This window comes from Corapipo altera, unplaced genomic scaffold (assembly GCF_003945725.1).
Source record: "Corapipo altera isolate COAL_440 unplaced genomic scaffold, ASM394572v1 61286, whole genome shotgun sequence".
NCBI lineage: Eukaryota > Metazoa > Chordata > Aves > Passeriformes > Pipridae > Corapipo > Corapipo altera.
Window position 1 is genome coordinate 2034922 of NW_020884907.1, and position 26495 is coordinate 2061416.

Here is a 26495-nt window from a genome sequence, read left to right on the forward strand (position 1 = left end):
AGGTCTCTAGATTTAGATGTTTTGTGTGCAGCTACGTAGGATGGTGAGCTCACTGAGCAAGGCTTTGTTTGGAAGCAGAACACAATGAAAAGGGGCTTATGAAGATACTAGTTGGAAGATAAGAATCCTCTTTGGGACTTCAGATTATGTGCATGCTTGAGACATCCTTGTTATGGCTTGTTATTGGAAAGGAGAAGAATAGATACTTTCCTTCAGAGCAATCTTTATGAAAAATGTTGAACAAATGTGCTAGCCCACAAGTATCTAGTATGCTCTCAGTGCTAAAAGAATAAAATAATCAATTTTATATTCTAAAAACAATTAAGGCTTGTTATAGGTAAAGATATATGTAGGCAAAATAGCCTTTGATTTCATATTAAAAAAAAGATTTGAGTAGTAAATATGGAGGATACAGAAAAGAGATGCCATCAGGTAAGATCAGGTTCATAGAAATCAGGTTTTTTAATAAATGTAAACACTGTAAGAACATTGTTTGTTTTAAAGATAGGCATGTTACTATGGTAACAGCTTCATGATTCAACATTGCAGATGTTCTCTTCCTTGAACAGTCCCCGCAGTGAGTAAGCAGGATGCATGCATTTGCCATCATTTCAAAAACCAGTCTCTGCAAGGCATGAGATTTGCATACTAATCGATGTTAAGGAATTTCCTGATGATAAGTAGGTAATTTTTAAATGATTATTTTGCATTGATGTATTTTTGATTTTGTAATTTGTTAGTTTTGAAGAATTTAAAATACAATATCTTTTTTTTCTGATGAATGTTTATATAATTCCATTAACCTGGACATCTTGCAAGCCATAAATACATGTTGGCTTACTATGTTGCTATGTGTAGTGCTGTTAAGATTTGTTAAACAATTTGCCAGGGAAAATTTGCTTCAGAAAAAGGGAAAACGCTTTCACATCAGTTCAAATTCCCATATACATTTAAAAACCTTATCAGTAACTTAACTATAGTATTTTAATGTTTTTAAAGAAACTGGTAGAAATCTGTCTTTTAAATTTTTTTTGCCATATTCTTACAATAATGTTCTCTGTATGTCTTAAATTTTGATAACCTGACACTAAGATTAATACTTATTTGTGGGAAAGTAATTATTTAATTTAAAACAGTTAATACACTGCACGACATTCTTAGGAAGTTGAATGGGTCCTGTTGTCTTGTGCCAAAGCCTTCTTAATACTGTGACAGTGTAGCAAATTTACCTTCAGCTCTGAGCTACCTATGATAAGAAAAGATTAGAATAACCCAACATGTAGTCTGGGGTATAAAAATATCCCAGAATATGTGGCAGTAGTTGATAAAATTCTATTCAGCTTTCTACTTTAAAAGACAAATCGTCTTTGAGACGAGGAGGCTCACAACTGGTTGTGTTTCCCTGAGGAGATAGTGTATGGAAAAGCATGTAATAATAGTTATTATCTAAATCTATACTGTATCATGGAAATATCATTATTATCATGACAAGTAAAGATGTCATGATGTAAGCCAACACTGGATTGTGGTAACCTTTGAGTAATAACCATCCATTTCCTCCAAAAGCAACTGAGAAGCATATCAGACTTGCAATTTTTGATTACACTGAAGAGTACCAAATTTGTTTCAAAATACTGTACCCCAACTTCAGTCCACAAAATGTGCCTTCAATAATTTGTTCTGTGTGACCTGAGGCCAAGACTGCCTACATTAGATTAGCTATTAACAGCTTCAGACACCATATCAGACACTGATATATTACCTGTTTAATAATCTGAACTGATGAAAGTGAGTGCTACTATGATGAAATGAATCCAGAAGACCGAAGAAATAGCAACTCAAAAAGTTTGTTCTTTCTCATCGCATCTTTATATGTACAACGTAGAAATTACGTGTGTAGGGAATCTGGCAGTCAATTCAACATAGCACCACACATATACAGCAGAAAAAGACAGCATTTGCTGAAATATTTTGATGAAGCATGTGTTTATGTAATTTTGTTTATTTTTTTCCTTTATCAGTAGTGTTTTGTGTTTTGCATGTTATCAATTTCCATGCCTTAACAGCTTTTCTATCATATGAATGATAGCTGTGAAGGGTGTATCACAAAATAAACTGCTGTTTTCTTTTTGTTCATTTGCATAATTTACAATATGTGGCTATGGGGAACAGAAAATGATTGTATTAGTGAGAATATTTCCATAATTTTGGTGAGGATTACCTGTGACTCTTAGCCTGACACAAGAAGATAAAGTTAATTGCATAATTCAGAACTTTTGATGTAAAGACTATTTGCTAAAACACAACCATGCTGGAAAAAATTCCTGTCCAAGGTTGAATAAACTAAGTGTGATTTTTCTCTCAAGGGATTGCCTAAACAAAGACATGACCTCAATAAATACTAATTTTTATACTAAAATAGGAGAAAAGCCTGAGAAAAGTGTTCATATAATCAAGGCACTCCTGTGTTTCAATATGTTTCTTTTAGTGGCTTTATGAGGCAAACAGGCCCTATTGTGTAAAATTAATATATGCTCTATTCAGAAGACTTTCCTTCTTTTCACTAGTGGCAACCACAACAAATTACAGCGTCTTCTGTCTATTTTTACTAACATTGCTAAATCAGCTTATCTCCTGGATAATGAAAATAGAAGTTTAAAATATAGAAAGTATTTCTCCTGATTCCTAATATAACACAGGAGTATTAAGCCAGTATGTTAAGCCAGTATGAAATGTATCATGTTAAAAACTGTGCGGCTACTGAAATACTTGAATTAAAAATACATATATTGTCCAGGGAACCAGTGATGAGGAAGCAAATTAAAAGGCCAGTAATAATGGCGTTCTGAACAGGTATTGATACAAATAAAAGATGCATAGAAATAGTTGACCGTTCTGATTCTAGTCCAAGTGTTATATGCCACGTAGGAACTTCGGATATGTCATTGCATCTAACTCTTTTCAGAAGCTTGCAAATGTTAAAAGACATCATGTGATGGTCTTTTGATAGTTTAGAAAGGCAATACACTTCCTAGAAAGACTCCACTCCTTGTAGAGACCCGAGCACTTCAAACAGACCTGATGCAAAGATATGTTGCATAAAGCACCAACCAGAAATGTGTCATTTCAGGTCAGCTGACGAAATGAGAGCTGAGGGAGAACCAAGTGGGTCGAGGTGTGTAGTGATTTGAACCTTGTTTTCCCCCAGAGGCTGAAAAGTGGTAACCCCCAGGGGTGGAAACCCCTGGAAGTTTTGAAGTTCTGTCCAATGAGCGCTCCTGCAGAAATGTAAACATATCACAAGCACCGGAAGAGAAGAGTTGTAGTTTTGTTGGTTGAAGAAGTAGCCATGTGGTAGGAGCCACGAGGAAAGGGGCCCGGAGCCCCTCGGGGCCTCTGGGGCCCCCCAGCCCCAGTTGGGGGCTACAGAGACTTGGAACAGTGTTAAGCTGGACTCTGTAGCTGTGAGCTGGGAAATGTTTTCTCCAAACTGGGCAGCGGCCGGAGAAAAGCAGCAGCCGAGCTGGCACTGACCAGAGAAGCGGTGGCAGAGAGCCAGAAGAGATAAGACGGAGCAACAGAGACATGCAGCACCGCAGAGAAGACTCCTGGAAGGAGAGTTGAGGAGAAGAGAGCCCGCAGCAGAGCTATGGAGTTCTGGGGATAGGAACTGATACCAGATCCCCCAAACCTGTTTTGAGACCTCCAGGAAAGGAGGGACATGGACTCCTACTAAGGAGAGGAGCCTTGGAGTGCTACAGCACTTGCAGAGAGGAGCTGAGAAGCTCAGTCGTCCTGAGAGCTGAGCCAGGACGGTGTGGGAGGTTGGCCTTGGGGGCCCTCCCTTGCTGCAAGCTACAAAGAAGCTCGCAGCCTGAGACAGGGCACAGAGGCCCTGCAAGGAGCTTGAATCTCCTGGAGATACCAGACGGTCACGAAGACCCCCCTGCGTCTCGTGATATGACCGTGGTGGAGTGACCTTTGTCTGGGGTCAACGCAGCCCACGGAAGACCCCTTTGGTTGATTGACGACGGGGCCGAGGAGGCTTGGATACCCCCCTCGTGAGTGCTGGCAGAGATCCAGCTATCAGCGGCTGCATGCATGAGATGAGGAGAACCTGCTGCCTTAGAAGAAGCTGCTGCCCTGAGGGACTGGAAGGGGATCTGTCCTTCTTTCCCTCCTGGACTTTTATTTGGAGGGGAGAAGAGATCTGATCCATTGTAAATACTATATGTCATGGTAGAGATAGTTGTGATCGTGTGTATAATGTGTTATAGTATTTATTTGTACAGTCATTGTAATATATTCCCTTTCCCCCACTTTGAGTCTGGTTGTGTTTTGTCTGGAAAAAACCCATCTCACATTAGGTTGAGATGTGGGAGGGGGGATGGAGCTAGAGAATTAGGATTTTGGGGCTATCTCAAACCATGACAAGGTGTAAATTTATTGTTGGCCCATGGAATGGCAGGTTCTGAGCTGTGGAACTGAAAAATATTGCTACTGTGGATACAATGAGTAGAAATCTATCATGACAATTGTTTAATTAAAACATTCTAGATATTTTTGAAAGAGGTAATATTATAAGTGTGGAGAACTAAAAAAATATCTCTGAATAATCTTGAAGACTGGCACAGATTGCCTGAAGAGGCTGTGAAGTCTCTATCCTTGGAGTTACGTAAAAGGTGGTTCTGGACACCTTGCTCTAAGTGATCCTACTTGAGTAGGCAAGCTGGACCACATGACCTCCAGAGGACCTTTCCAACCTCAACCATTATGTGATTTCAAGAATGTAAATAAAAATTGCCATAAAAATATGAAGAGAAATTAATGAATATATATAGTGTGTTTGGTTTTTTTTTAATAAATCAAATAGACTTATAGTACATTGTAACCTTAATATCCTCTTTATTTCTCTGTGGGTAGCTGACTCAATAATTTAAAAATTTTTGTGGTTATTTTTCAACTGTTGTTCCTCAAGGACATTGTGTTTTTCTGACATGGATGGTTACAGATGGCCCCACAGCAGGACCACCACAGGACACAGCTGAGCTAATGTGTGAAAACACATTTTAAAAAATGGTGATAAAGACCAAGGGAAAGGAACAGCAAGATCCGAGAACAGGTCCATGATGGAGCAGTCACACCTGAAGGAAATGAAACCTGTGGAGGACTCATGTTGGAGCAGAGGAAACAAGAAGGAAGGAGCAGCAGTAAAGAATAGTGAGAAACGAGTGGCAGAGAGAACATGCTGTGCCCTGACCCCAACCTACTGCACTGCCTATTGCCTCACCAAAGAGACTGAGCATAACCTGCAGTGATAAGGTCAGGTATGGAGACTGGGAATGGGGAAGGAAGATGCCTGAAGCAAAGCCGAGACTAGGAAAGGTGAAGAAAAGATGTCTTCCTTAGGTGTTTGTTTCTTTTTTGTTTCCCAGTACTCAATTCAGTAATTAATGTTTTATACTAAGTTAAATTCTCAATGTTGAGTCTGTTTTGCCTGTGATGGTAAAGCATGAGTTTTTTTGCTCTTGTTCTTCCTATTTTTGTCCATTCCTACTTGTGGGGAGTGAGTAAGAGGCTGTGTAGGCTGTGTGGGTGCTTGACTGCTAACTGGGGCCAGCCCACAACAATGTCATGGGTTGGCATCATACATGCAGCCTTTTTATTTTTTTCCTGTGTTGCTAGTGGCTTCATTTTGATGCAGAGGCAAAATTAAACTGCTCAACAGAAATTATTAAAAAAATAAGAGAAAGTGAGATATTAAAAATCCCTAGGATACACTGTGTGAATAAATTTTCCAGGCATTCTGAAAGATCAGGATGCCGTGTTATGTTGACTTAAAAGGAAGAATCCCCTTATTTTTATTGATTGGAAGATCAGTCCATTGATAGCTATTAAAGACAACATTACATGACTATTGGCTCAGGAAGTCCAAAATCTTCAAAGCACTGAAGTCTGGGAGAAGTAAGCTTGTTCTATTCTGGTAACTGTCTTCATCCATCTGCTTTTAAGAGAGAGGTTATGTGGGTTTTTACTCCAATCCAGTACAATTACTTTAACTTCCTTATCTAGTCCAAGAAAACAGTGTAGGTAATTTTCTGTCTTTACAGAAGCAGTATTGAATAAGGAAAATGGAATGCATTAGATCACATGTAACAGAACTAAAGAAGGAAAGTATAAAATCTCAGGTAAATATATTTCCTCCCTGCTTTCTAATGTTGCAATCCTTTTCCAGAGATTTTTTTCATCTTTTCATTTTTTCGTTGTTCCAGTGAAAATTAGCTTGGGCACTGAAAAAATAGTATGCAGTGGTATTCTTGATTTCATTGCCTCTCCCAAGATAAAGGAGGCTATTTACCTCTCTAGTCTATACTATGGGCTGCTCAGGAATGTTTGCACTTAGGAAGGTCCTGGAGCTGCTGACCCAACCCTTGGCAATGTTGTGGGGAAAAGGACTGAGATCTGACAGAGCATGTGAAGCTCTTTTGTGTCCTCTTCCTCCCCCAACCAATGACCGTGAAGCTGAGATAAACTCTTATGGAGGGAGGGGTAGGGAGATGCTTTTGAAGCAACAAAGGGCTGTTTTGGGTACCAACAGATTATCCAGAATACATGCTGAGATGTGAATAGCACAGCATTTGCCTTTGTGTGACAACCATGAAACTGCATCTTCCTACACATTGCAGTCCTTGTATAAGTATCCCAGAACAACAGGTACTTGAATTCATTCTGGACAAAATGAAAATTAAAATGTAGTTCAGCTTCTATTAAATAATTAAAAAAAGGCATTGTCTTCTGAATCATAGTATTCTGATAGAACTTAAAAATTAACTTTTTCTAAGATCTTATTGTCTTAAATACTCTTCTCCATGCTTAATATTGATTTCACATAAATAACAGTATCAAAATCAATGTAAGTGTGATTTAAAAGAATTTTATTAACTTCAGTGATGCATTGGGTTTAATTCTGTTCTTAGCTGTTCTATTTCTTGATTCACAGCAGAGAAAACTTTTCCTAACCATGTATGCATCCTACTGTTTGAGCATTAAAAAAAAGTTGATGAAGTTTTGCATAATTTGCTAGGCAAGTAGAAATTCTAGAAGTTTGCTGCATTTGATGTTGTCTTCAGCATTATGTTAGCTTCTGAATGCATTGTAGTTGTCGGTATGTGGAAATATATTTGGTACAAAGCACAATACATTTTTGGCAGCTGGTATGTTCTCAGGAATGTCACACGATACAAACATGACTAGTAGATAATTGACTCATCGTTAGCTCACTATCTTGTTGACGTTTTACTGGACCTGATTTATTTACTGTTTTTGAGAAGTTACATAAATTTCCTGAAGTAGCTATTAGAGAATCATACAATGGTTTGGTTTGAAAGGGACCTTAAAGATCATCTAGCTCCAAAGCCCCTGCCATGGGCAGGGACACCACCCACTAGACCAGGTTACTCAACCTGGCCTTGAATACTGCCAGATTTGGGGCATCCATAACCTCCCTGGGCAATCTGTTTCAGTATCTCACCACCCTCACAGTAAAGAGTTTACTCCTAATTCTAATCTAAACCTACTCTCTTTCAATTTTTACTCATTACTCCTTGTCCTATCTCTACAGTTCCTGATACGTAGTCCCTCTCTAGCTTTCCTGTAGGCCTCTTCAGATCCTGGAAGGTTGAAGTATCCACACAACCTTCTCTTCTTCAGGATGAACAGCTCCGACTTTCTCAACCTGTCTTTGTAGAGGACATGCTTAAGTTCCCTTATCAACCTCATGGACCTCCTCTGGACTTGCTCCAACAGTTCCATTCATTTTAACTCTTTTGTTCGAAACTAAAGCAGATTAAAGTCTTTAAAGAAGAGCAACTGTGTTTTCATGACTACAATGCTCTTAAGACACTATTGGAATTCTCAAAACTAGGAGCTGATAGTCTATTTTAACAACACTTTTCAAGTGATCTTTAATTCATAATACAGACAGGCAAACTATAGGTTTTTTTTTAAGGAAGAGTAGCAGAGATGCTATCTAGGGTGCTGTGTAATCCAGCAAACTCAGTCAGAGGGATACCCTGTTTTAGTAAACACTGAAGAGGAAAAAAGGCTGTTGCAACCTCTGCAGTCTGAAACGAATGGGTAGAAAGGAGATAGTCTGCTCTAAAGAAGTAGAAGTGTCGAGCTCTTCCATTCTAATTGAATCTGAAATGGATAAGTCCAAAAGACCACAGACACAAAAAGAAAAGTTTCGTTAATAGATTCTCACTATTCACTTTACAAATTTGCTTAACATCCCTCCTCCAGTAAACGAGGGTCTACCTGTGGCTGGTGCTCAGCTGCCTTGAATGTGGGGGCTCCTAAAATACTCATGAGGCAGGACATTGAGAAATTGATGTGATAATATGAAGGGAGAAGATACTGGAAAACTGTGCTCAGTTTTCACAGTTATATAGCAGCCTGGGGGCACAAGTCAAAATTTTCAATGAATTCAAGACTACTGGATTGGGGTTTTTTTGGTACTTTTTCTGTGAGGAGTAGTCAGTCATCACTGACTAGAATCATCATTGACATAGACTACCCGGCATTTTTTACAATCTGTACAGAATTCAGTCATGGAATAAGCACATCTGCCTCATCTATTATAGTGTTCAGGTTTGTCTCTACTTGTTTTTCTGCCTTTGTTAATGATCATCAGAGTAATGTTGCATAATTAACTGAATTTATGGAATGGTGAGGACATAGTGGCCATACATGATGAAGGGAGGGGATAGTCAAGGAGCACCTTCTAGTTGTCAAGGTCAGCTGGGAGCTGACTGTTCCAAAAGAGACCTTTGTGGAGTTCTGCAGCTCAGGAGGCAGAGCAAGGAAGTGATTCTGGTGTAGAAGACAGCCTGCTATCTTGCTATGACCATAGTGTGTGTGTAGCAGACTTGGAATCTGCCTGCAGCAATTGAAGTGTTTTGTTTCCGTTCATGAATTAGCTTTAATATTTTTCTAAATGGTATGAGAAATTAACTGGAAGATGATTTCTATCTGCACCCATGCTTCAGAAGTGAGATTAGAACTCTCTCTAGTTCTCTGCTAGATACTGTGAGCTCTGCCTGCTGTCATAGCTGTCATAGAAGAAACACTTTATTTTTCTTTGTGAATTTTTGGCTCAAATATATACAGAGATTGAGCAAAGGAACTCTGCAGAGGCCCCTAGAACTTGCCAATTCACTACAATCCTGGCAGAACCTAGCTTTTATTGTTTTATTATAGCAAAACTGCATCAGTTCCAAGTTACTCATATGGAGAACTATGCCAGCTAAAACTTTTATCAATTACATCAATGTATTCATGTCAAGAAAATTAATTTTTCTCTAGTAAAGACATGAGACGAAGAAAACCTTTTATTTCTTGTTTACATAACATTGTTTTCATTTAGCAGGGTCCAGATGTTCACACATTTTAAAAGCACCTTTTACACTCATTTAGGCTTCTTACTAGAAAACACCAGTGGATTATGTTCCAAAAACCTTTTTCTCCTTTCTGGAATTGAGGTTGGATTAACTGGCTTTACTCCTCACATTGCATGCTGAAAGACTTCTTTGTTCATATGTATTTAGTTTAGTACTATAAATTCTACTATTAAGCACATGTGAAGTTCATCGTGCATAATAAATTTATTAACTTGTAATTTTAAAATTTTAAATGAGAAAAATTATTTTCATATGTTTTTGTTATAAACTTCATGGTTCTCATCCTTCTGTGGCTGTCAGGAGTTCATCTCTTGAAGTAAACCCTTTAGAATTGGAATTGAAATGAATGCTGAATCTGGAGGTTCCTGATTACCATTTAGATAAAAATCTTCATGTTTTTAGGTAATAATTTTCCCTGCTGACTAGATTTTCACCAGAGATCTTTCACCAGAGCAGCACAGTGTCCAACTGGCCAAACTGCCTTCTTTTTATTTTCATGCATTAGGCTAGTTTTAGATTTTGTTTTATTTAAGGATAATTTTTTTGGAAATGTATTTTTGCAGCATACTCTCAATTCAGGGTAGTAACATTCTCCAAAACACTGATTTTCCATGCGTGTAAATATCATTACCATGGATCATTGTGAGTTTAACTTACTTGGACAAAATCTTACTGAGATGTAGTAAATTTTCATAAAAACCTATTAATTAGAATTAATTAGATTTTTAATTAGAATCTTAAAGACAATAATTATTTTGAGATGTGTAAGAATATATGTTATTTTTCAGACTTTTAAGTGTATTTTTGAAAACGTGTATAACATTTCCTGGTTTCTTTTTATTCCATGAGAAAGGCAGTTTATTTAGGAAAGTACTAAACTCATTGTCTTTGCAATCATGATACATTTTCAAAAATTTTAAATTGGACAGATTAAAAATGGAATACACATCCCTATGAGCTTGTTTCTTTTGTAGTTCATTGGGATATATTCCTCAAGAGATTTGGACGTAGTGATAGTACATAGATTGTAAATTATTCTTTTTGTCAAACCACCCCCATATAAAGACATTCTACATCACTTTTTTGTTTCTGTGATGTAGGGTTAAGTGTACTTGGAAAAAGGCAATATTTAACTACAATAGTTGACCAGAAAATGAAAATTATCCCTGTGTTAATACCCTAAGTTTGGGTTAAGAATACTTTTATGATTTCAGAGAGAAAAAATGTTACATAGCTCACACCTTTTCCCAGAAAGATTGATTAGACACTGGAGTGGACTGTCCAGGAAGGTGGTGGAGTCACCATCCCTGGAGGTGTTTAAGGAAAGACTGGATGTGGCACTTAGTGCCATGGTCTAGTTGATATGGTGATGTGTGGCCATAGATTGTACTTGAACTTAGGAGTCTTTTCAACCTAATTGATTCCATGATTCTGTAATTCTCTGATTTTTGCTGTTTAGCTGAAAATTGTAGGGACTCTTATGTCAAGATTTTTTAAAGTTATGTGGGAAATAAGATCAATTTTAAGCATTGTTTTAAAATATAAGTTTTATTTTGTGGGGTTTTTTTGGGTTTTTTGGGGATTTTTTTGCAGGAAGGAGGTAATACTTGCTCTGCATTTGTACAAGAGAAAACAGGTAAAAATGGGATATTCTTTACTAAATCCTTATTCTTGGTTAATGTTTTTCTGAAATTGTTTGGGGAAGACAAATCTGATGGGACAAAATTATTAGCATTCACGAGGTGGTCAGAGAGGATTTTTAACACAACAAAATGGGAATTAGCTCTTTGCACATTCAACCCAAGTGTTAAACCAAGTGAAAAGCCATTGTTTGATTTACCAAGGCATTGCTAATCCAGAGAGGAGTCACACAAGACGTTTGTATAACTAGGGGTAGAATTAGTCTAAAAATTTCCCATCCTGGTTGTTTCTTGTGAGGAAGTCAGGTACTGAATGTGGACTTTCAAGCTCTATTTAAGCATGTTTATGTGTATAGAGCACTAGAATCACACCTAAACTAGAGCAGCCAGCGGCTCTTGTTTTTTTTTAATGCAACGAGGAATTTGCCAGCACCTTTATGGCAGTATAGTGCAGTTTGATATGGAAAATGATAGTATACAGGTACTGGAATGTTTCTTTCGCCAAGGTGTCACACAGTTTGTCATATGCCATGACTCTGAAGTTAGACAGCTCTTCTGTTATTAATTTGGTGTCAGTTATGCAGTAAAACCATGTTTTAGCTGACAGTTTGAGTGGAAGAAACTCTAGAGATGTTCTCTTATGAAATGGCTGCCCTGAATTTTGTTATGTCACCAGAAGTCTCTGGTGAAATGACAGCTTTTTCACCTGGAACATTACTGATTAGCCCAAAGCTGCACTAATTGCTCTGACAGAATGAAAGACGCAAAAGGCAAAGCTAGAATTTCCTTTACAAGATTTCTTTTGGGATGGAAAATATTAGCAGCTTCTGATAACTTTGTGATAGGAAAGAATTTACAGTCAAGTATTGCACTAGAAAATGTCTGTGCTGGAAAGAAATATGAGTTTTTTCTTAAAATCGGGTGTCAGGTGTTTGTGTGTGTGTGCATACACACACATACGTGTATGTGTATGCATTTATTCACAAAGATACAAAGAAAATGTGACCTCTGCATATAAATAATTCTAGACACTAAATGTAGTAATTATTCTTGCCTTGGTTTTTAATTAATTTATCAATTGGTGTCCTAGTTTGCTGTCCTGGGTCATATTCTAAGTCAGAAAGTGTGGCTACCTTAGTGACCTGGAAGCATAGATATTGCTCTCTATAAAGCTGATATAACCAGTTGAATGTTATGTATTAGTGATGAAGAAATGTCCAATTTTTTTTCTTATGGAAGCAATAGCTTTAAAAATAAGCAGGAATATATCCTCTGCCCCAAGGTTGAAACGAAACAGCCAATCAATGATTTTAGCCAAGGTGATACACTATTTACCTTGTAATGATAATGTATGCAAAGAGATACCTATTCTTGTCACTTTGCGTTATTAAAAGCTATTCTGATCCAGTCTCTGGTATTGCATTATTTATGATTTTATTTTCCATGGGAAATGAATAATAAGCCTAGCTCTGGTACTTTCTGAAATAAGAGCTGTGCGGATGTGTACAGATATCCTTTAAATTTTAGTCAGAAACAAGATTACTCTTTGTTTTAAGAAATAATCTTTCCGTCTTTGCAGACTCTAGTTACTGGAAAAGGTAAAATCCTTGCTAGAATAAAATACATAAATAATAAAGTACATAAAGTAAGTTATTCTCTGCAGTAGGGGTGTGTCTTCAGAACTGGTAGAGAGAGAACAACCAGATCACTGTCTGAAAATCTGGTACACTGAAATCTGGCATCTCAAACATGCCACTGGAATAAATGATTGATGTATCTGTATGCACCCAGACTACTTATGTTTAAAAAGTTAAATAGTGGGGGACTCAACTTGATTTTTCTGTTATGTTGGAATTCATAAGGTCTTGTTTAGAGGGAGAGAAGATGTAGTCCACCGATAGCCAGCTTTTGTTGCTGGCTTTTTCACTTTGGAACATGAGAATAGCCTAAAAATTCTTTCTTAAACTCTATAGTTTCTGTTCAGCAATATCAGGAGACAGGACTATAGCTCACATAGATAATACAGTATACCTGTTATGCCAGGCCTTCCTGTAAGTGTCACAGGAGGGCTTGAGTCTAGGTTCCTAAGTTCAACAGCTTCAATAGAGTTTCACCAGTTTACACTAATTTCATTTTTGTGCAATATGTGCCTACCTGGTAAAATGTACACAGATGTCGTCAATATTGCTGTAGACACAAAGTGGCAGATTGCCCCAATATTCTCAGAATTATTAATCAATTTTTCTGACCCATCTACTCATTGGACACTGACTTAAAAGAAGAACGAATGAAGAAGGTTGCAAAGTGCTACAAAAAGCTGTATTTAAAAAGAGTTGTCAAATAGTGAAAGAGAGTCTGAGCCATTAATATCTCCCTTTGGGTGACCTTTTTTGGCCTTGTCTACTACTTGGACTTCAATTTCAGCGACTGAATTTTTATGCAGTTTCTTTCCTCTACAGCTGGTATGCCTATGTACAACTGTTCAAATCAGATTAGCAGAGAACATATGTTATTTCCTTCTTGGTGTTAGAGATTTCTCAAATGGTCTGCTGTGTCTTTCTTTAATTTCCTTTACTCATTATAAAATGAGCACCTTCTCAATTTGTTCTTGGTAATTTAACTTGAGCCAGTAACATAATTCGGAGCAGTTTCTTGCCTCATTCCTCCTCTACAAGTAGAGCATTTAGAGATTTACTGTTCTGTTTTGTTGTGGTCATTCAGCTCCAGCGTGAAGGATCAAGTCTGTACTTGGGGAAGGAATCATCTACAAAGGCAACAAAAATGAGAAAAAAGGAACTATTTCATGAAAATTAATTCTTTTAAATTAAAGCAAGAGACTAATATTCACAATGCTTCTGTTGATTAGGACTCTCATATATACCATTTGCTTGTGCCCAAATTTAGGAACTACAGGACAAGACAAGGCAATCTTCAAATTTACATAGAGCACAAGGGTGTTACAGTAAGTGTGCAAATCCAGGAATAGACCCTAAAAAAAGATGTTGATAGCCAAGGTCAGTCACTGCAGTCTGTCAGCTTCTCAGGGTTTTTTTTTGCGGCTTGGTACGGTGCAATTATTACTGCACTGTCATAATCTCTGCCTGCTGCCAGTTTTGTCTTCCTCATATCCCTGTCAACAAGTTGATGATGCATTGTTGGTGTTCATTAGCCCTTATACAATCTTACTGACTACATCACACCAAAAATCTAACGTTCTTCAGTATGACATATTTAAGTATGTCGTACTTCTGAAATTGCTACGAAATCCCCTAGATCCCCCAGAAGTGTCACTTTTGCACTGTCAAATTTCTGAGCAGTCTTACAGTCAGATTGAGTTTTAAGAACAGTTTACCCTTATGATTATCCATCATACCTGCATGTGATGCGAAGTGCAGTGATCAGTCTGGTAGGAATATGCTAGTAGAAGCTAGAGTACATGGGAATGAAACCTCATTTCAGTGTGGTGACTGGGAGCTCAATGGGAAGGGATTGACGCAATGCCAAACGTGGCCCAAAAGCTGTGTATTGTACAGTGTTGGTGGTTCAGGTTGCTGACAGCACACACTATTTTTAGTTTAGTGAGCTGATGTTTCACAGTACCTACTTCCTCTTTAGCAAAGAAATTTGACTCTGTGCAGGGTGGCCAGTACTGCTCACAGGCACTTGCTGTGGCCTTGTGCACTCGTCTTGTTGGCGCAGACAATGCGTATGCGGAGCAGAGTCTGCAGCCGGATGCGATGTCCCGCTTTCTCTCGCTGCACTGAGCAGCCTGCACATGTGTGGTAGCAATGCCTTCAGCTTATTTGTGTTTCATCCATTCCTCTTACAGTAATTCAGTTTCAAGTTGTGGCCTGCAGGTATTTACTACGTATTTCACCATGCTTGTTAATATTTACTGTTTTTTACATTCATGTATTGTGTTTGGTGAAACCTGTTTTCTTGCTTTAGGCATCTAGTGACAACAGTATGTGCTACATCATCAGTAGCTACTCTCAGCCAGCTGTCAGCATCGTGCTTACAGTTTTAACAGCTAGGCTTATTAGGTTACTGGTGCTAGAATATGATGTAGCACTAGACAGTTTTTTTGCCTTTATAAACTGCATAATCTGCAAATACTTTGAGTTCTTACTTGGAAAATACTCAGCATGGGTTGACACAGGTAATGAAAAGGCGATTTAAAAAAAAATCAAGAGAATTGTGATTATATATTTATACCTGCAATTATATCTGACAACTTGGAAATACCAATGACTACTCCAGATAAAGTACATCTGCAAAATTTTAGTCAGTTTGGATTTATAGTATTTTATATCAATAGAAAGACAAAGCAGAATGTGAAGCCAATTTGTTCAGTGTTTTCCTGTACCCAAAGTTAAGGATAACTGGCTACAGTTCCCAGACCTGGATGGAGTTCTGATCTCAGTGAATTTGTTCTGGTCACAGTGCTCCTGTGATTTCACTTCTGATGCCCATTATAATTTGAACCTGATACCAGCATCAAATCTCAGAGGTATATATCCACATTTCAACCATTTTCAAAATTCAAGGTAATTGCTGACCACATCTGACAAGCACAAATGGCACAAACAGATACAATATTGTAATTACAACACAAGTACAGAGATGATTTAATTGTTGTAGGTGACACTTCTATGAGATACAATTAACTCTTTAATGTGAATATATGGGAAGACGGAACTACTCTTTTACCTGCACAATTCATCTTATCAATTCTTTTTGAGAGTTTATACCACCTGTCTGACAATTCAACTCATACAGATAATAATGAGATTATTACTTGAGTAACTGTGCCTTTCTAGGAAAGATCCAGTTTTAGAAACCAGCGATTCATCACAATCAAACTTTTTTATATCTGCTTGGGAAAAGTCAATAGCTGACTAGCAAACTTTCCACTGTTTCAAAGTGCACACACACACACACAGAATTGAAGTGAACATTCTCAGTGTTTCTATGACTAATTATCTTATGCAGGTGCCCTCACACCACCATTAAACCATATCACAGAGGAAGACTGTTACAGTTATTCTGCAGGATAATTTTAAATATCAACAAATAATTTAATGTATCTTTGTATTATTAAAGAATAATTGTATAATGTTTGCTAAGTAGAAAATTAGGGGACTTTGAAGCTGACAATTATCTCTGCGTGTGTGTGTGCATGGCTTTCTGATCCCGATTATTTTTAGTCATATAAATTTGGTATTTATAGTGTTTGTTATTTTTTCTTTGTCATGAAGTATTACTGCTGATCTGTGCACTAATTAGTTTTGTAAAATATACCCTAATAGTAGTCTGTATTTAAACTTAGATGTTACTTGCCCAGAATATATGGTTTTGTTAATTCTCTTATTTGGAGATCTAACGTCTAAAAATCAGAAGTAGCAGCAAATGCTATTTCAAGCTATCACTTTTCTCTGCCAGTTTCTCTGCTGGTTGTTTTTCTAAACTGAAGTTGTTTTTATATATTTTGCAACTGGCATTCATGAAATAATCTGGACCATTTCTGAGACACTGTGAATGTACTAAGGAAATCTGGAGGAAAAAGTTATTAATTCAGCTATTAATTTTACTTCATTAAACTGAAGGTAGAATAGGCAGCTGCAAATGAAATAATTTCACTGAGTTCTGGGTTCAGAAAGGTTCTTTGGAGGTTTTATTTCTGTGAGCTGATATACCTCAGGGTTCTGGTTTTAATGATTGTGCTTTATTTTAATTCTCTGCCTCATTTCTGTGCAAAGCTAGCTCTGGATGCATGTGAGCAGACTTTAAAAATGTATCATGATAATAGAATAATTAAACTATTAATCTTCCTATATTTCTGAAGGTTGGTAATCCATCTTCTTTAGTTAAAAGGTTCATTGCCTGGTCCCAGGCTTAAAAATAAGTTTTTTTGTGAGCTAGAGATTTCCTCAGGTCACCACTTGACACAGATTAATACCATCTCCAAACCTCTGTAACCCATGCCCTGTAATCACCTATGACTAATGTAGAAGAGAAGACAGGGAAGTGGGGGACACAGACCGAAAGGATCAAAAGGGATGTAAAGCTTTATGCACAAAAAAGTGGGTTAGCAAGTTCATAATTATTCCAAAGCATAGGAATATAAAGGTGTCTTGGACTGCTTGTAAATTTCCCTGGTTTTCAAGCAGTGTTGCTCCACAGGACAGGCAAAGCAATATGTTCTAAGGCTTCTATGTCAGCTCTCCCAGACCACAAAACTTATTCTTGTAGTGACTTCAAGCAGTCTGGGAGAACAAAATCCTTTATAATGGCAAATATGCTGCAAATATGCTGCAAATAAGGGTCCAACTATATGTGCAAAAGCACATGTTCTCAAAGCATGGTGACAGTACCTCAAAACTCAGTATTTGCCATTAGCATAAAATTGTATTTTTTTTTTTTAGTTTTATGTAAGTTGAAATAAGAGTTGTCTGCAGTATATCAGCTAGCAATGTGTAGTATTTGTAAATAATGACAAGCTCTGTGTGTATAAGACACAATTTTTTACAGCAGCAGAAAGAGGTTTATTGATGTATGTGCTGCTTGGGATGCTCTGAACAGGGCTTTGCCACCAACTTTAATGACACTGCTATTATACCTCTCTGTTTTAAGTTTCAGCTCTTTTTCTCCCTTTTTTTTTTTTAATTTTCTACTAGTGCTTACTGTCTCTGGATAACAGATGTAGATTTGAAAACACAGATGGATTAGGAGTAGAAATTTTCAAAATTATCATAACTCAGTGAAACTCAAGAAATGCTGTTATGTCTTCAGCTGTAGGTTTCTGCACCTAAATTCTTTTTAAGCCTTCCCAGAAATCTAGATTTAGCAGCTAAAAGGAATAAACTGCAAATATTACCTGGCATGTCAGTAAATAATGGCTTCCTTCCTGGCATTTTATATTCTAAGGTCTTGAATATCAGTTGCTTTTTCTGCCCTTTTCCCCCATCTTCCCATGCCAGTCAAGAAGTTTGGTGTTCAGTGTACAGCATGCACACTTAATTTATCTTGCAATGAGTCTGGATTTTAAAACACCTGGAAAGACTCTGTGCATGCTGAATTTTCATGCAATTTAATAATATGTTTGACTAAGTGGTCTTTTTTTTTTATTACATCTGTCAGTTTTCTCTACTCCTGAGGGGTTTCACATTGCAGAGTAATAACAGTTAGAAGTTATCAAAAATAACATGGATTAACAGTTTTTGCATTCTATGAGTGGTTTTGCTTTCCACACTGAATATACTGAACCTGAAAGTAATGCTGCCAACTGAAAAGAATGTGATAGTTATTATTTGATGCTTTATGTGTATCTAAACCCTTCCTATCTTTTGTGTTAAAACATACTCTAATATGATAAGCACAAAATACTACTGGGAAAAGATGAATATAGGAAAAGTATGTGAATTATATTAGTAGAGTTTTTAGGTTTTAGTGGAGTTTTTGTAAGATGCTTAAAAAATTAACCATTCTACTCAGCCTCCCTTAAAAATTATATATACTTACTGCTACTATTTTTTAAATATTTTTTAACATTTATAACATATATTTGGAGTAAAACTTTTATTTCTTAAGGAGAGAATTAAAAAGTCTCCTTTGATGTGAACTGGGGTTTTTTAAGTTAAACATGAAAGTATGTAATTTCAACTTTCAGGTGTATTATTGGCCAAGTATTTACCCTGTTGCTGCACTGTGATCAGGAGCAGTCTTAAGGTTGAAGTGTCTGAGGCTATTCACCATCTGTTTCTAGTGTGCCCATGCTTGGCCCTAAGGATGTCCCACAGGCCACCCAGTCTGCCTGCCTGCCTTGGGCTGTCAGACCCATGTGCTCATGGAGACCCAGCACGCTGCTGCTGCTGAAAGTCTCAAATCATGGACACTGCTGCTGTGACTCCAGAGCACAGTTAGCAGAAGCACGCAGGCTGTTTCTGGAGAAAGGACATTGCAGAGGCAGTGGACTATCACATTTGGGATCCTGGTGGAGGCTGCTCTCCGTGTCACCTGGAGCAGGCTGGAGAGCTGAGGTCCTACCAATCTGTTGGGAAGCAACAGCTACATCAGGACAGTTTTGGCCAGGGGAGCTGTCCATTATTACTTGTCTGCTGTCAATCTGCAGGATCCTCCTCAGAGCTGGCTGCTGGTGGTATTATAGAACTGCCAACACCTGGTTGGTATCAGATGTGCCCTTGTTACAGTTGAGAATATATACCATAATTGTAATCACAATGGTATAAAAAGTGACATAATGCAAAGTTTACATGTAGTGGCTCATTAAAATAGTGAGAGCAGGATTCTGCCAGATTTGGTTGAATGTCTTGTCCAGCTCTGCATTATTTGAAGAATTTTTCCTGTGCTGAACATCAGTGCTTTTTACCAGCTATTTTTATGTCTGGGTTGCTTTGTTACAAAGCATTCATATCACTTTAAAAAATACTAGATCCACTTTTTCAATGTTATTGGCTGCAGAAGGACACAGTTTCACTGTGGCATTTTTGAATTATCAAGACAAAGTCTTATCAGAATGAACTTTTTTTTTTGGTGGTGTATAATGTATTTCCAGTTTCTGATTTAACTAGCTGAATTTTCAGAAACTTCCAGACCTGTGGTCTTGATTGCTATACTCTATTTAAATAAAAACTAGTCTTTAAAAATGAATTCATCTTGAAAATATGGATAAAAGCTGAAACTGCAAACCTCTGGTAGAAGGGTTCCTTTTTAAATTGCTGCATTTAAGATGCTTATGGAAGATGATGGAGAATTGGATCCAATTTCCACCCCAGACTGAGGTCAGTTCTGGTCTTTTAGCTCTTAGGATAGGTCTGTATAACTGGCATTGGGATTATGTCATTGATTCCATTTCTGAAGTAGTTCCTTTTTTTAAAAAAAAAAAAAAAAAATTCTAGTGTATTGAAATATTTGTTGAGTTTGAGAGTTAGGTTTGAGAGTAATAAAAAAGATTAGAGTGTTTACCCTATAGTTGAATTTCAGCATGTTTTACCAACACAAGATGGAACAATTTTACTAGGAAGATTGGGAGCCCCCATTGAAAGCAGTATAATCTTATTCCACTGGGAGATATAATGTCTAAAATTATTGACTTATCTGGAAAATAAATAATAATCAATTCCCTGCATCATAGGTGTGGGAAATTTTTTCCATAATAAAATGGATTTTAATTTGGAAAAAGAATTTTAGAGTGTGGGCCTTGGAAACTGAAGTCTAACATACATGGTCATGCATGTTGGGGTAACAAATACTCAAGACTGGTCCTATAAACTCTATTTATTGAGAACTTTCATTATAATATCTACTGTTACTACTGAATATTGATAGTGTCTGAAAAATCTATTCATTTAACCTGTCTAAGCTATGTACCAGCACTCCTATTTATTAATAAAGTTTAAATCTTTCTGTATCAAACTATGTCTTTTGTTTTGGTTTTATTTCTCTGGGAATTGTTTGATGCTGGGAATTGATTTCAGTTTCCATGTTGTACTGTCAAGCATGTTGCAAGGTAATTGAATTCCTGAAAACAAACAAACAAAGTGTGTCTGGAATGCAAATAGTTACAAAAATGTATTAACAAATGTCACACTGTTCTTTATTTATTTACTTTACACCATTCCCTGCCTTTTTATTCAACTCTCCTTCAATAAAATTCTGATTTCTTATTACACAGCTTTCATCATTATTTTATTCTATTCTATTCTGTTCTAGTCTATTTATTATATTGCATTATTGTTAATGTTACAGAACAACAGAATCATAGAATCACACAATATGATGATTTGAAAGGGATGAGTTGAAAGGAACACCCAGTCATCAAGTCCAACCCTTAAACCTGCACAGACCTGTTCCCAAGAGTCATACCCTGTGCCCGAGAGTATTGTCCAAAAGCTTCTTGAGCTCTGGCAGTCTTGGTGAGGTGACCACTTCTCTGGGGAGCCTGTTCCAGTGCCCAACAATCCTCTGAGTGAAGAACCTGATTCTATTCTATTCTATTCTATTCTATTCTATTCTACGTCAATAAGAATACCTACAAGGGCTTAAAATTATATCTTTCATTAAATGACTGATAATATGTAGCGGATTTGTTACCCTCTCTGAGAGGAAAATGGAACTAGAATAGATCACCTGATGTATATTTCACCAATAAGATATTCCATACTATGTTATGTCAGCTCAGATATAAAAGACGAGAAGGAGGTGAGGTCCTTCTCTCTTCCAGGTAGCTGCGTGGTTGTGGATGGACCACTTCTTCAGGGGAGAAAAGCATTTGTTGTGGGAAGTAGTCTTTGTTATTAGTTTTTCTCTGTGTGTATAGTGTTTATAATTTTTTTTCTTCCTCTCTGTGTACATATAAAGCTGGGTTTTTTTTGCAGTTTCTGTTATCGTAGTTTTTTCCCTTCTTCTCCCCCGTCCCTCCTCCCCTTTCCCTCTGGAGAGAGGTTGGGCGCAGGCCCAGTGAATACCTGGTGTTCACCCAAGGTAAACAATAACATAATCTAACACTCAGTGAAACCTTAATAATATCCATCAAACTATTTAATTTTTTTGACATAATCAATGCAACAAACATGATTTTCATTTCATTATTCAGCAACAAATGCAATCTGACAGTACTTAAATCATTAATTGCTTGGATTGAAACATTCTGACACATGTTATGTTTTAATATTTAACAAGATTTTCATTAAAATTTATATGAAACCCCCTTCTTTAGCTGGGGTTGGGCTCTATAAAGAATTTCCCTGACGTTTGGTTAAGCCAGTCAAACATGGTCTCATTGTCTACCCATGTGTTGAACACAACCCACAAAACACCTGAGATCAGGTTTATGTCTTTTTCCTGGAAGGACAAATATTTGATCAAAGAGTACAGCTTGAAAAGGCAAGTGTCTCTCTCCTTTGTGTTGCTGCTGAAGGAGCAGAAAGATGACACATGGGTGATCTGTGGGAGGACTCCATCTCACAGAACAGTAGTTCTAGCATGAATTTATTACCTGGTGTATATGTGTGTATAAATATAAGACATTGTTCCTCTCTCTTCCCTGGAATCTCCAGCATGGATTCAGAAAGCCAGAAAGATATGGGAGAACGTGGTATGTTAAGGTGATGGGATTTTGGTAAGAACATGATGTTTTAAGGGCATTCACCTGTGCTATTTCTGAAAAATCCTCTGAGGTGAATATCAAGCAGTGCCTTTGTGAGTCTGATATTAGGTGATCCCACAGCACCATAGATAGTTTGTTTTTATAATGTTTTTTCTTCCTATGTTATTTTCTGTTTCTTGTTCTCGTTCTTGTGTTATCTTTCTTGCTGAGTAAATATTATCACTGAGTGTGAGACACCATGATAATATCTCTTCTCTGCTTTCTCTTTATGATTAAAGTTTCTCATTCCCAGCATATATTTTATAAGAAGTAATAACTGAAAAATTCCTTGGTATTTTTATGCATTTATTCTGAATAGTTTTATCTGAGTTGTAGTGGTAATTATTATCTCCTACTTACACATATCTCACCTTACTCTACTGTTCAATTTATCATTCTGTAATTTCTACTCCTCTCTGTCTATCTTAGAATATTTGTTCTTAACAGGACTTATGGTCTCTGATGTTGGGCTAGCAATGTATTATAGTTATTATTCTTCTTCTCTGTACTACCTAGAAACAGCTACAAACTACAGTGTTAGACTGTATGTCTCCAAATCTGGGGCAGAAAGCTAACTCCTGTCCCAAAGGTGTTACCACTGAAGTAAGAGACAGTGTACACAGATGAAAGAAGAATCCATTGACTCTATCAATTGTTTTATTGACACGTGGTTTCAGTGTACAAGCACCCTGACTTTTTTTTTTCTTGTTTAGTAGGCAAAATGATAAAGAAGCCAAAAGACAATGTTCAGATAGTTGCTGTAGTTCTTATCAAGCATGTTACTGTTTGAAAGTTGGAGAGATTGATGCAAACTGTTAGGAGATCACCAGAATTAAACACTAATAAGAGACAAACAAGGACTCCTTAATTTTTTTTAAAATTTTTCTATATATTCCTCCTAATTTTTGTCAAATCAACTGCAATTTGAAAAAAGAGAGGGGTACCCAGGTAGCTGTATAAATGTAAGTCTGAAATTACACTTAAGTATTGTTTTTCTACTGGACCCAAGGCCAGTCAGCCTGGTTTAACTATCTACTATGATAATATTCAATGGTATTGGATATATGGATCAAATTTGATATGATATGAATAGTCGTAGTTGAAGCAGAAATACACAAAGAGCTAGCAAATTCATTTTAAAATGGGCACACAAAATTTACAGAAAACAAATTATTGATGTGTCATTAGCCTCCATATGATGACTGAGAAAAACGAGTCAGAAAAAAACATAAGAAGACACTTTTTTGTTTAAAGTAAAGACAACTCTGTAGGTTTCTCTGACGTACAGAATTTAGTGTGTCACTTCTAACAGTTAGTAAACAGATATTTCTGCATTCCTTACATTAAGGATTCCTGTTTTGCTGATGGATGCAGTGTTCTGCAGAGTAACATTTTTTGGATTTAACTCATTGGCAGCAATTCTGATGATAAGGGAATGCATGGTGAGAAGGCAATTTTTTTGTTAAAAATGGCAATTCCTGAAGGGAGTACTCTTCTGATGTGATATATAGCAATAGTGGACTTATTACTATAAGTGGTTGTAGATTTAATAGACAAAAAGAATTAAAATTACATTGAGAAGCTCAGTCTGTCTGGGAGGGAGTTGTAATTAAGATACATCTCCATTGCATTATAGTTATTCTGTCAATTTCAGTGTGATATATTTTGTCATTTTTATGCGGATGCAACTTCTAGCCTTTAATAGACTAAAGAATTTATGCTTTGGCAGAATTATGAAAGACTCTGTCATTTTACATTAGCAGAAATATCAAAGACTTGCAAACTAAACCCTCATGCCCTGCCTGCTCCCAAACAAAAAAAAAGACAAAAGATAGATGTGAAATATATCTAATAACATGAGCTAGAATGTATTTAATAGTGTTTTAATATTTATATTATTTCAGAGTAAAATTATGTAAGAATGAAACTGAGTAGATTAATTAATATGAAAGAGTGTTCAGCCTACAAATATAATGAATAGCAATACAGAACCTTTAAAATCTTCAGAGAAAGGGATAGGGAACTTGCTATTAAAGCATTGTTCAGTGCATATATTTTATATAACCACGTTTGAGGTGATATAACTTCCTTCAAGTATCAAAAATATGTTACTTGCAAGAAGCTTAAGAATCTGATCTTATATATTTGCTTCTTTGTTTTTATTGGGATTACTTTCATGGAGCCATCTGGAACTCATACACAATCTTTCATTTTTAACACTTGTATTGGGACGAAGTTGGGATGTTATTTTTTGGTCTGTGTTTGGCCCTAGCCACCTGAAGAAGTTTATAGTTTTTCCTGTCAAGTCCTCTGATAAAGCAGTGAACTTGGCCTTGGAGGGAGAGCTTCTGTGTAAACTGTTTTAATTGGTCTATTGTGATTGGTCAATGGCTCGTCAAGGGCATTTGGAGGATAAAGTGAAGACTACGTGATGAAGGCTCTCCCCCAGCCTCAATTGGGAAAGACCCCCTTCAACTCACTGCGCCTGCGTGAGGGGATTTCCAAGGTGCTTACACACGCGCAGGAGGGGTGCACTTACATAACCAAGGGGGTGGGACTGAGAACCCCTGACGGGCGGTACTGGCCACACCTCCCCGGGGCAGGTGCTCTCAATGAACTTTATAAAGACAGACATGTTTTCCTTTGGGTGCCGGCTCTTCACGGTGGACCAAGTTGCTTTTAGCGGGGACACCTGCTTGAAGTGGGAGCCTGTCACCCCTTTGGAACACGCAGCTGCCGTAGGGAGACTTCATTACTGGTTAGGATGGGTAAGATTATCTTATAGGTGACTCCTGGGTGAGTATGGGGTGTTGAGCCTTCTTTCTAGGGCCCTTTGTGCACTTTTTCCTCCGCCCTAATCCTTTTCCCTCAGGCACCTGTTTTTCCCCTTTTCTCTGTTTGCCACCTTTCATAATAAATAGCTATTTTGCCAACTAGCAATGGTGTTTGGTTTTTCACGTTCCAGAATCCCTCGAACCTGTTTTTTCCTTGATATGTCTTCCCCTCCCTGTTACAACACTATAAATGAGAGGGCATGAAAACCCCAAACCCTTTTGGACATTTTCCAGGGAAAAAGTCAAAGAGTGAAGGCAGCAAGACTCTTACAACTCTTCCTATCTTACAGAGGGAAGTAAAGCATAAGTGAGACAGAAACTAGGAGGAACAATAAATTAGGTGGCTGTAAACAAGTAAGAAAGAGGGAGGCTGAAGCTTCCAGAAAGCTAATTTAGAAAGAGAAAATGACCATCAAAATAGGAAAGGACCAGAGACCAAGAAAAGAAAGAAGAAGGAAAAGTAGAGAAATGGAGAAGGTTGAAAGAAACAGCACAAACAGCAAATATCTACAAATATTCTGGGCATCAGTGTGGAAAAATTGTTATGTAATACTGTGATGTATTTGCCTTCATAATGGAATTGGATTTGATTAGCTCAGACAGCATAACCAGTTTTGTGCTCTTAGGGTGTTCGGCAAAAAAGGCAAAAGTTTTCAGTGAATGTATCTTTTTTTAAGATGTAGGGAAAAGAAGAATAAGCATGTATCAGTAATATACTTCTAGCCCTCTAGTAACCTGTAAGTCATTGCTAAAATCTTTGAACAGTGTGTACTTTGAATCAACATCAATGGAATTTTTATTTCACCAAGACTGAACAATTTGCAAGACATTTTCAAAGGCTGGCTTGCCCATTTTCAATGAATTTTGAAATAGTAGAAACATGTATCTTTCTAGCATGAACATTAATACCAAAAAAACAAGGAGTATGCAGATGAGAATAGACCTTATTAATTATTCCTGAGCATAGTCACCATAATGTAAAGGTGAAATACCATCCAGAGATAAATTTGAAGAATTTATATATCTTTAATATAAATAAATAAAATTTTATGGATAACTGCTATTATTAAGCATGTCAAAAGCAGTGTGGCTAGCAGGATGAAGAAGGTGATTCTCCCCCCCCCTACTTTGCTCCTGGGAGGCCCCATCTGGAGTACTACATCCAGTTCTGATATCCCTGACATAAGAAGGACATGGAATTCTTTGAGCAAGTCCAGAGGAGGCCATGGTGTTGACGAGAGGCTGGAGCATGTCCCCTTTGAAGACAGGCTGTGAAAGTTAGGGCTGTTCAGCCTGGAGAAGAGAAGATTGCTTAGAGACCTCATAGCAACCTTCCAGTATCTGAAGGGTGTCAGGGGTGACAGCGGGTCTGTTAGCACCTTGGAACATACCGACG

The 26495-nt window shown here is 37.2% G+C and overlaps 1 long non-coding RNA gene across 3 annotated transcripts in view; it reads left to right on the forward strand.

Moving 5' to 3' along the window:
- Positions 1-581: 581 nt before the first annotated feature.
- Positions 582-26495, forward strand: part of LOC113951521 — a 71003-nt gene continuing 45089 nt past the window's right edge. The window contains exons 1-3 of one of the 3 annotated variants that reach the window (XR_003529186.1): positions 582-680; positions 4979-5385; positions 6111-6188. This is a non-coding gene — a long non-coding RNA (uncharacterized LOC113951521). Of the gene's footprint in view, positions 681-4968; positions 5386-6110; positions 6189-13819; positions 17745-26495 lie in introns of those variants that run through there. The other 2 variants (XR_003529187.1, XR_003529185.1) reach the window with 2 other exon arrangements.